Source organism: Odontomachus brunneus, unplaced genomic scaffold, assembly GCF_010583005.1.
Source record: "Odontomachus brunneus isolate Ranch 3 - 2012 unplaced genomic scaffold, Obru_v1 Obru_scaffold_116, whole genome shotgun sequence".
Lineage (NCBI taxonomy): Eukaryota > Metazoa > Arthropoda > Insecta > Hymenoptera > Formicidae > Odontomachus > Odontomachus brunneus.
The window spans coordinates 1,038,509-1,038,736 of record NW_022639566.1 but is presented as its reverse complement, the minus strand read 5'-3'; the positions used below and the strand labels follow the sequence as shown (position 1 = coordinate 1,038,736).

General features: G+C 36.8%; 1 protein-coding gene across 15 annotated transcripts in view; it reads left to right on the top strand.

Moving 5' to 3' along the window:
• Nucleotides 1-228, top strand: part of LOC116849465 (glutamate-gated chloride channel) — a 157,035-nt gene that overhangs the window by 106,734 nt on the left and 50,073 nt on the right. The window lies entirely within an intron of this gene.

The following is a 228-nucleotide window of genomic DNA, read 5'->3' as shown; positions in this document are numbered from 1 at the left end:
AAGCACCCCAAAGGAGACAGAATTTTACTACGTCCACGCCGTTGTCTCTGGGTTATGCAAAAAGTAGAATATATATTTTCAGATAGTTTTGATGCTTTTTTAGATATTTTGTCGGCCATATTAGATCCGCCATATTGAATTTGGAAATTCTATCCTCAGATTCGTGATCAGCGACCCCAAAAACCTTGATGTATGCATTTTCAGTCAGTTTTGATGCTTTTTTCGATA